The following is a 10,979-nucleotide window of genomic DNA, read 5'->3' on the forward strand; positions in this document are numbered from 1 at the left end:
ATCGTCGGTATCCAATACCTAGTTCAATCTCGTTACCGGCAAGTCTCTTTACTCGTTACGTAATGCATCATTCCGTAACTAACTCATTAGTTACATTGCTTGCAAGGCTTATAGTGATGTGCATTACCGAGAAGGCCCAGAGATACCTCTCCGACAATCAGAGTGACAAATCCTAATCTCGAAATACGTCAACCCAACATTTACCTTCGGAGACACCTGTAGAGCCCTTTATAATCACCCAGTTACGTTGTGACGTTTGGTAGCACACAAAGTGTTCCTCCGGTAAACGAGAGTTGCATAATCTCATAGTCATAGGAACATGTATAAGTCATGAAGAAAGCAATAGCAACATACTAAACGATCAAGTGCTAAGCTAACGGAATGGGTCAAGTCAATCACATCATTCTTCTAATGATGTGATCCCGTTAATCATATGACAACTCTTTTGTCCATGGCTAGGAAACATAACCATCTTTGATAAACGAGCTAGTCAAGTAGAGGCATACTAGTGACACTATGTTTGTCTATGTATTCACACATGTATTATGTTTCCGGTTAATACAATTCTAACATGAATAATAAACATTTATCATGATATAAGGAAATAAATAATAACTTTATTATTGCCTCTAGGGCATATTTCCTTCAGTCTCCCACTTGCACTAGAGTCAATAATCTAGTTCACATCACCATGTGATTTAACACCAATATTCACATCTGTATGTGATTAACACCCATAGTTCACATCGTCATGTGACCAACACCCAAAGGGTTTACTAGAGTTAATAATCTAGCTCACATCGCTATGTGATTAACACCCAAAGAGTACAAAGGTATGATCATGTTTTGTTCGTGAGAGAAATTTAGTCAACGGGTCTGTCACATACAAAGTCGTATGTATTTTGCAAATATTCTATGTCTTCAATGCTCTGCATGGAGCTACTCTAGCTTAATTGCTCCCACTTTCAATATGTATCCAGATTGAGACTTAGAGTCATCTGGATTGGTGTAAAAGCTTGCACCGATGTAACTCTTTACGACGGGCTCTTTTATCACCTCCATAATCGAGAAACATCTCCTTAGTCCTCACTAAGGATATTCTTGACCGTTGTCCAGTGATCTACTATTAGATCAAAATTGTATTCCTTTGCCAAACTCAGAGCAAGGTATACAATATGTCTGGTTCACAGCATAGCATACTTTATAGAACCTATGACTGAGGCATAGGGAATGACTTTTCATTCTCTTTCTATTTTCTGTTGTGGTCGGGATTTGAGTCTTAGTCAATTTCATACCTTTGCAACACAGGCAAGAACTCTTTCCTTGACTGTTCCATTTTGAACTATTTCAAAAATTTATCAAGGTATCTACTCATTGAAAAATCTTATCAAGCGTCTTGATTTATCTATATAGATCTTGATGCTCAATTTGTAAGAAGCTTCACCTAGGTATTTCTTTGAAAAACTCTTATTCAAGTATCCTTTCATGCTATCCAGAATTTCTATATCATTTCCAATCAACAATATGTCATCCACATATAATATTAGAAATGCTACAAAGCTCCCACTCACTTTCTTGTAAATACAGGCTTCTCAAAAAGTCTGTATAAAACCATATGCTTTGATCAACTCATCAAAGCGTATATTCCAACTCCGAGAGGCTTGCACCAGTCCATAAATGGATCGCTGGAGCTTGCACACTTTGTTAGCACCTTTAGGATTGACAAAACCTTCTGGTTGCATCATATACAACTCTTCTTTAATAAATCCATTAAGGAATGCAATTTTGATATCCTTTTGCCAGATTTCATAAAATGTGGCAATTGCTAACATGATTCGGACAAACTTAAGCATCGCTACAGTTGAGAAAATCTCATTGTAGTCAACACCTTGAACTTGTCGAAAACCTTTTTGCGACAAGTCGAGCTTTGTAGATAGTAACACTACTATCAGCATTTGTCTTCCTCTTGAAGGTCCATTTATACAATATGGCTTGCCGATCATCGGGCAAATCCACCAAAGTCCACACTTTGTTCTCATACATGGATCCCATCTCAGATTTCATGGCCTCAAACCATTTCACGAAATCTGGGCTCATCATCGCTTCCTCATAGTTCGTAGGTTCGTCATGATCTAGTAACATGACTTCCAGAACAGGATTACCGTACCACTCTGGTGCGGACTGTACTTTGGAAGACCTACGAGGTTTTTGTAGTAACTTGATCTGAAGTTTCATGATCATCATCATTAGCTTCCTCACTAATTGGTGTAGGAATCACTGGAACTGAATTCTGTGATGAACTACTTTCCAATTCGGGAGAAGGTACAAATTACCTTATCAAGCTCTTACTTTCCTCCCACTCACTTCTTTCGAGAGAAACTCCTTCTCTAGAAAGGATCCATTTTTAGCAACGAATATCTTGCCTTCGGATCTGTGATAGAAGGTGTACCAAAAAGTCTCTTTTGGGTATTCTATGAAGACGCACTTCTCCGATTTGGGTTTGAGCTTATCATGCTGAAATTTTTTCACATAAGCATTGCAACCCCAAACTTTAAGAAACGACAGCTTAGGTTCATTGCTAAACCATAGTTCATACGGTGTCGTCTCAACGAATTTAGATGGTGCCCTATTTAACGTGAATGTAGCTGTCTCTAATGCATAACCCCAAAACGATAGTGGTAAACCGATAAGAGACATCATAGATCGCACCATATTCAATAAAGTGCGGTTACGACGTTCGGACACACCATAATGCTATAGTGTTCCAGGTGGCATGACTTTGTGAAACTATTCCACATTGTTTTAATTGAAGACCAAACTCGTAACTCAAATATTCGTCTCCATGATCAGATCGTAGAAACTTTATTTTTCTTGTTATGATGATTTTCCACTTCACTCTGAAATTCTTTGAACTTTTCAAATGTTTCAGACTTATGTTTCATCAAGTAGATATACCCATATCTGCTCAAATCATTTGTGAAAGTCAGAAAATAATGATACACGCCACGAGCCTTAACACTCATCGGATCGCATACATCGGTATGTATTATTTCCAATAAGTCAGTAGCTCGTTCCATTGTTTCGGAGAACAGAGTTTTTAGTCATCTTGCCCAAAAAGGCACGGTTCGCAAGCATCAAATGATTCATAACCAAATAATTCCGAAAATCCATCTTTATGAAGTTTCTTCATGCGCTTTACATCGATATGACCCGAACGACAGTGCCACAAATAAGTTGCACTGTCATTATTAACTTTGCATCTTTTGGCATCAATATTATGAATATGTGTATCACTACGATCGAGATCCAACAAACTATTTTCATTGGGTGTATGACCATCAAAGGTTTTATTCATTTAAACAGAACAACAATTATTCTCTGATTTTAAATGAATAACCATATTGCAATAAACATGATCAAATCATATTCATGCTCAACGCAAACGCCAAATAACATTTATTTTGGCTCAACACTAATCCCGAAAGTATAGGGAGTGTGCGATGATGATCATATCAATCTTGGAACCACTTCCAACACACATCGTCACTTCACCCTCAACTAGTTTCTGTTTATTCTGTAACTCCTGTTTCGAGTTACTAATCTTAGCACGAACAAGTATCAAATACTCAGGGGTTACTATAAACACTAGTAAGGCACACATCAATAACCTGTATATCAAATATACCCTTGTTCACTTTGCCATCCTTCTTATCCACCAAATATTCAGGGCATTTCCGCTTCCAGTGACCATTTCCTTTGCAGTGTTATCACTCAGTTTCAGGATTTGGTCTAGCTTTGGTCTTCTTCACGGGAGTGACAACTTGTTTGCCATTCTACTTGAAGTTTCCCTTTCTTTCCCTTTGCCCTTTTCTTGAAACTAGTGGTCTTGGCAATCATGAACACTTGATGCTCTTTCTTGATTTCTACCTTCGTCGATTTCAACATCACGAAGAGCTCGGGAATCGTTTTTGTCATCCCTTGCATACTATAGTTCATCACGAAGTTCTACTAACTTGGTGATGATGACTAGAGAACTCTGTCAATCACTATCTTATCTGGAAGATTAACTCCCACTTGATTCAAGCGATTGTAGTACCCAGACAATCTGAGCACATGCTCACTTGTTGAGCGATTCTCCTCCATCTTTTAGCCATAGAACTTGTTGGAGGATTCATATCTCTCAACTCGGGTATTTTCTTGAAATATTAACTTCAACTCATGGAACATCTCATATGGTCCATGACGTTCAAAACGTCTTTGAAGTCCCAATTCTAAGCCGTTAAGCATGGTGCACTAAACTATCAAGTAGTCATCATATTGAGCTAGCCAAACGTTCATAACGTCTGCATCTGCTCCTGCAATAGGTCTGTCACCTAGCGGTGCATTAAGGACATAATTCTTCTGTGCAGCAATGAGGATAAACCTCAGATCACGGATCCAACCCGCATCATTGCTACTAACATCTTTCAACACAATTTTCTCTAGGAACATATCAAAATAAACATATGAAAGCAACAATGCAAGCTATTGATCTACAACATAATTTGCAAAATACTACCAGGACTAAGTTCATGATAAATTTAAGTTCAATTAATCATATTACTAAAGAACTCCCACTTAGATAGACATCCCTCTAATCCTCTAAGTGATTACGTGATCCATATCAACTACACCATGTCCGATCATCACGTGAGATGGAGTAGTTTCAACGGTGAACATCAATATGTTGATCATATCTACATATGATTCACGCTCGACCTTTCGGTCTCCGTGTTCCGAGGCCATATCTGTTATATTCTAGGATCGTCAAGTTTAACCTGAGTATTCCGCGTGTGCAACTGTTTTGCACCCGTTGTATTTGAACGTAGAGCCTATCACACCCGATCATCACGTGGTGTCTTAGCACGAAGAACTTTCGCAACGATGCATATTCAGGGAGAACACTTCTTGATAATTAGTGAGAGATCATCTTAAAATGCTACCGTCAATCAAAGCAAGATAAGATGCATAAAGGATAAACATCACATGCAATCAATATAAGTGATACGATATGGCCATCATCATCTTGTGCTTGTGATCTCCATCTTCGAAGCACCGTCGTGATCACCATCGTCACCGGCGCGACACCTTGATCTCCATCGTAGCATCGTTGTCGTTACGCCATCTATTGCTTCTACGACTATCGCTACCGCTTAGTGATAAAGTAAAGCAATTACAGGGCGTTTGCATTTCATACAATAAAGCGACAACCATATGGCTCCTGCCAGTTGCCGATAACTTCGGTTACAAAACATGATCATCTCATACAATAAAATATAGCATCACGTCTTGACCATATCACATCACAACATGCCCTGCAAAAACAAGTTAGACGTCCTCTACTTTGTTGTTACAAATTTTACGTGGTCATGGTGATGCATAGCAACGAGAGGAGAGAGTGTGTCCACGTACCCTCGTAGACTGAAAGTGGAAGCGTTAGAACAACGCGGTTGATGTAGTCGTACGTCTTCACGGCCCGACCGATCAAGCACCAAAACTACGGCACCTCCGAGTTCTAGCACACGTTCAGCTCGATGACGTCCCTCGAACTCCGATCTAGCCAAGTGTCGAGGGAGAGTTCCGTCAGCACGACGGCGTGGTGACGATCTTGATGTTCTACCGTCGCAGGGCTTCGCCTAAGCACCGCTACGATATTATCGAGGTGGACTATGGTGGAGGGGGGCACCGCACACGGCTAAGAGATCCAAGGGATCAATTGTTGTTGTGCCTAGAGGTGCCCCCCTTCCCCCGTATATAAAGGAGCAAGGGGGGAGGGGGCGGCCGGCCTAGGAGGGGTGTGCCAAGGGGAGTCCTACTCCCACCGGGAGTAGGACTTCCTCCTTCCTTGTTGGAGTAGGAGAAGGGGGAAAGAGGGGGAGAGGAGGAAGGAAAAGAGGGCCGCACCCCTTGTCCAATTCGGACCAGAGGGGGGCTGCGCGCCTCCTTCCTTTCGGCCTCTCTCCTCTATTCCCGTATGGCCCAACAAGGCCCATATACTCCCAGGCGAATTCCCGTAACTCTCCGGTACTCCAAAAAATACCCGAATCACTCGGAACCTTTCCGAACTCCGAATATAGTCGTCCAATATATCGATCTTTATGTCTCAACCATTTCGAGACTCCTCGTCGTGTCCCCGATCTCATCCGGGACTCCGAACTCCTTCGGTACATCAAAACTCATAAACTCATAATATAACTGTCATCGAAACCTTAAGCGTGCGGACCCTACGGGTTCGAGAACTATGTAGACATGACCTAGAACTATTCTCGATCAATAACCAATAACGGAACCTGTATGCTCATATTGGCTCCTACATATTCTACGAAGATCTTTATCGGTCAAACCGCATAACAACATACGTTGTTCCCTTTGTCATCGGTATGTTACTTGCCCGAGATTCGATCGTCGGTATCCAATACCTAGTTCAATCTCGTTACCGGCATGTCTCTTTACTCGTTACGTAATGCATCATTCCGTAACTAACTCATTAGTTACATTGCTTGCAAGGCTTATAGTGATGTGCATTACCGAGAGGGCCCAGAGATACCTCTCCGACAATCAGAGTGACAAATCCTAATCTTGAAATACGTCAACCCAACATTTACCTTCGGAGACACCTGTAGAGCCCTTTATAATCACTCAGTTACGTTGTGACGTTTGGTAGCACACAAAGTGTTCCTCCGGTAAACGAGAGTTGCATAATCTCATAGTCATAGGAACATGTATAAGTCATGAAGAAAGCAATAGCAACATACTAAACGATCAAGTGCTAAGCTAACGGAATGGGTCAAGTCAATCACATCATTCTTCTAATGATGTGATCCCGTTAATCATATGACAACTCTTTTGTCCATGGCTAGGAAACATAACCATCTTTGATAAACGAGCTAGTCAAGTAGAGGCATACTAGTGACACTATGTTTGTCTATGTATTCACACATGTATTATGTTTCTGGTTGATACAATTCTAGCATGAATAATAAATATTTATCATGATATAAGGAAATAAATAATAACTTTATTATTGCCTCTAAGGCATATTTCCTTCACCGGCGTGGTAAATAACCTCTCGGAGTTGGTTTAGTGATTGCTAAGGCGCGATGTCTTCACACATTCATAGTCGGATCGTCAAAGCCTACTCCACCAAAAATGATAGCCTCCATCTCATCGAAAGACGGGACACCTTTGCCTCTATCAAGTGGTACCAGATTTCCAGGTTGCTCGATGAGATTTTACAGTCTTTCGTAGTTTAGATCGAGTGTGTTCTTCATACCTACTGTCCACAAAAAAGCCACAAAAAATTTAGGGTTAATTCATCATATCCAAACCAGTCTGAGCCTTTGCATAGTCTTTTCAGTATTTTGCTTTGTTGAATTTGCGGTTGCATCATCGTGTCAAGTTGCCGGTCTTAGCATCTAGTCTTTTAGAGTTCGAGTTCTGGTCATAAGTTGTCACACCGTCGCCGCACCATCATCATCGCCCCTGCCATCTGCCACCACCGCGTATCCGCAACTGATGTTTGCTTGAACTACGTCGGTATTTCCCCAAAAAGGAAGGGATGATGCAGCACAGCAACGATAGGTATTTCCCTCAGTGATGAGAGCAAGGTTATCGAACCAGTAGGAGAACCACGCAACACCATGTAAATAGCTCCTGCACACAAAGAACAAATACTTGCAACCCGACGTAAGAGAGGGGTTGTCAGTCCCTCACGGGTAAAAAGATAGGTAAAATTGTAGTAGATTGGATAAATAGATCTCGCGGGAACGCGAGATAAAAATAAATAAATAAAAATTTCAGCAAGGTATTTTTGTATTTTTGGATTGATAGATATGAAAATAAAAGCTAATAAAAATAGATCTCGAAGGCAAATATGATTAAGAAGAGACCTGGGGCCGTAGATTTCACTAGTGGCTTCTCTCGAGAAAAATAGCATATGGTGGGTAAACAAATTACTTTTGGGAAATTGATAGAACTTCAAATAATCATGACGATATCCAAGCAATGATCCTTATATAGGCATCACGTCCAAGATTAGTAGACCGACTCCTGCCTGCATCTACTACTATTACTCCACACATTGACCGCTATCCAGCATGCATCTAGTGTATTAAGTTCATGGAGAAACAGAGTAATGCAATAAGAACGACGGCATGATGTAGACAAGATCAATTTATGTAGAAATAGACCCCATCTTGTTATCCTTAATGGCAACAATACATGCGTGTCAGTTCCTCTTCGGTCACTGGGATCAAGCACCGTAAGATCGAACCCATCACAAAGCACCTCTTCCCATGGCAAGAAAAATCGATCTAGTTGGCCTAACTAAACCAAAGATTTGAAGAAGAAATACAAGGCTACAAGTAATCATGCATATAAGAGATCAAAAGACTCAAATAACTTTCATGGATAAAAACATAGATCTGATCATAAACTCAAAGTTCATCGGATCCCAACAAACACACCGCAAAAAAGAGTTACATAAAATAGATCTCCAAGAGACCATTGTATTGAGAATCAAGAAAGAGAGTAAGCCATCTAGCTACTAACTACGGACCCGTAGGTCTACAATGAACTACTCACGCATCATCGGAGAGGCACCAATAAGGATGATGAACCCCTCCGTGATGGTGTTTAGATTGGATTTAGTGGTTCTGGAACTTGCGGCGGCTGGAATTGATTTTCCCCGACTCCCCTAGGGTTTTTGGACTATTGGGGTATTTATAGAGCAAAGAGGCGGTGCGGGAGGCCATCGAGGTGGGTACAAACCATCAGGGCGCGGCTAGGCCTCCAGGCGTGCCCTGGTATCTTGTGCTCACCTCGAGACCCTCTTAAGTACTTCTTTGGTCCATTGGATGTCTTCTGGTCCAAAAAAAATCCACAAAAAGTTTTGCTGTGTTCGGACTCCGTTTGATATTGATTTCCCGCGATGTAAAAAACAAGCAGAAAACAACAACTGGCACTTGGCACTATGTCAATAGGTTAGTCCCAAAAAATGATATAAAGTTGCTATAAAATGATTATAAAACATCCAAGAATGATAATATAACAGCATGGAACAATCAAAAATAGATACGTTGGAGACGTATCAGCATCCCCAAGCTTAATTCCTGCTCGTCCTCGAGTAGGTAAATGATAAAAACGGAATTTTTGATGTGGAATGATGCCTAACATGTTCATCACATATTGTTTTCTTTGTAGCATGGACATTTGGACTTTTATATGGTTCAAAGCAATAGTCTAGTTTTGACATGAAGACTTTAATACTCAAGCATATCAACAAGCAACCATGTCTTTCAAAATATCAACACTCAAGCAAGTTATCCTAGCCCATTATGCTTAATTATTGATCCATTCATGAAACACACTCGCATATTAGCTACACCCAATGCTCAAGTACGATCATAGTGCCCCTTAGTTGGTGCTTTATAAGAGAAGATGGAGACTCAAGTAAAATAAAATTTTCATAAAGTAAATAGAAAGGCCCTTCGCAGAGGGAAGTGGGGATTTGTAGAGGTGTTAGAGCTCAAAGCGAAAAAGATAGAGATAAAATATTTTGGGTGGCATGCCTTTCCTGTCAACAAAAATGATCGAGTAGTTCCCAATACTTTCCATGCTAGATATATCATAGGCGGTTCCCAAACAGAAAATAAAGTTTATTCCTTTTTCCACCATACATACTTTCACTTTCCATGGCTAACCGTATCCACGGGTGCCTTCCATACCAACACTTTCCAAGGAATTTATTATTTGACACATAAAGTAAATTCATTTTTCATTTCGGGACTGGGCATCCCTAATACCTTTGTCGTACTCTCGTGCAATGACAAGTGAATAAACACTCATCTTGAGAATAACATATCTAGCATAGAAATATATCAGCCACCCCCACCGTTTCATGAGCGATACGAGCACACAAAAGAGAAATTTATTTTGAAAATTAGAGATGGAACATACAAATTTGCTTGGAACGGCAAAAGAATACCGCATATTGGTATGTATAGTGGACTCATGTGGCAAAAACTGGTTTAAAGGATTTTGGATGCACAAGTAGTGATCATACTTAGTGCAAATGAAGGCTAGCAAAAGATTGGGAAGCATCCAACCAAGAAACGAAACATCTCATAAGCGAGCATTAAGCATAACTACCACCGAATAATGCACCACAAGTAGGATGTAATTTCATTGCATAACTATTGAGTTTCGTGCTTGCATAGGGAATCACAAACCTTAACACCAATATTCTTACTAAAGCATAATTACTCATCAACATGAATCACATATCACTATCATCATATCTCAAAACTATTACAAAGAAACAAGTTTATTTTGTCCAATGATCTTCAGAAAGTTTTTATTACATCCCTCTTGAATATCTATCACTTTGGGACTGATTTCATATGTTGTTTTTGATAGCTCAAACAAATATAAGTGAAGAACATGAGCATGAAAGATTTTCTTCTCTCAAAATAATTTAAGTGAAGCAAGAGAGAATTTCTTAAAAAAATTACGAACTCTCAAATATATCTAAGTGAATCATGAGAGCAGTTCTTCAAAAATAGTAAAACACACCATGCTCAAAAAGATATAAGTGAAGCACTAGAGCAATTCCATAGCTCATAAAGATTTAAGTGAAGCATAAAGAGCAATTCTAACAAGTCATATCATAATTTTGGCTCCCTCGACTAGGTGTGTCCAGCAAGGATAGATGACTTAGAACACAAAGCAAAACAAGCAAAGACTCATATCATACAAGACGCTCCAAGCAAAACTCATAATATGTAACGAATAAAAATATAGCTTCAAGTAAAATACTGATGGTTGTTAGAAGAAAGAGGGGATGCCACTCGGGGGCATCCCCAAGCTTAGTTGCTTGATACTTCTTCAATATTATCTTGGGGTGCCTTGGGCATCCCCAAGCTTAGCCTTTTGCTAATCCT

The sequence above is a fragment of the Triticum aestivum genome, chromosome 5B, assembly GCF_018294505.1.
Source record: "Triticum aestivum cultivar Chinese Spring chromosome 5B, IWGSC CS RefSeq v2.1, whole genome shotgun sequence".
NCBI classification, from domain to species: Eukaryota; Viridiplantae; Streptophyta; class Magnoliopsida; order Poales; family Poaceae; genus Triticum; species Triticum aestivum.